Source organism: Megalops cyprinoides, chromosome 9 (genome assembly GCF_013368585.1).
Source record: "Megalops cyprinoides isolate fMegCyp1 chromosome 9, fMegCyp1.pri, whole genome shotgun sequence".
NCBI lineage: Eukaryota > Metazoa > Chordata > Actinopteri > Elopiformes > Megalopidae > Megalops > Megalops cyprinoides.
In genome coordinates, this window is record NC_050591.1 from 38,012,585 (window position 1) to 38,013,218 (window position 634).

General features: G+C 50.9%; 1 protein-coding gene across 1 annotated transcript in view; it reads left to right on the plus strand.

Moving 5' to 3' along the window:
• The first annotated feature begins 223 nt into the window (after positions 1-223).
• Positions 224-634, plus strand: part of LOC118782905 (sorting nexin-19-like) — a 35,731-nt gene continuing 35,320 nt past the window's right edge. Inside the window, exon 1 of the mRNA XM_036536525.1 lies at positions 224-325. The gene's annotated coding sequence lies outside the window, so the exon portion shown is untranslated. The remainder of the gene's footprint in view (positions 326-634) is intronic.

Consider the following 634-nt stretch of genomic DNA (forward strand, 5'->3'; position numbering starts at 1 on the left):
AAATAAGTTGAATCCTTTTGCCAAATGGAGGACAGCCGCTCAGACTGGAAGGCATCGGACCAACAACAACGTGAAAGTGAAACAGTGAGACCTGAAACTGGCGGGTAACAGTAACAGCAGTACACACCGGCACCGAGAGGGGGCGCTGTGCGACACTTTCCGGGATACGGTCACATGATATTCCCGGAAGTAAACACTGACAGACGTCATCGCAAGATGGAGGAAGATGGAAAGTTGTACCAGCACTTTCCCTGCTCTCCATGAAGCATCGGTCGATTTGTGTTCCGGCTGGGGAGCAGTTAGGCGCACCTTTCCTGCGACTTAGGTCAGCTGGCTTTTAAGCTAACGTCATGGTCATGATTAAGAAGGAGTGTGTTAGCTCGCCTCTATCCAGCCAGCCCTTGTTAGCTTACTAGTCTCTGCTGTCTGTCTTTACTGTGCATAACTTGACGCGACCGCGTGGAAATCCACGGTTTTTATTTGAAAATGAATCATCTTAGACATTCTTGAATATGTAGCGTGAGTCTTGTTGAGATTCCGGCCTCGGCACACATACGAGCGGCATATGCAGCAGCAGCGGGCTGCTCTGCGGGTCCAGGCTGCTATAGGAAGTGGCTCTGCGTGGGTTGTCGCT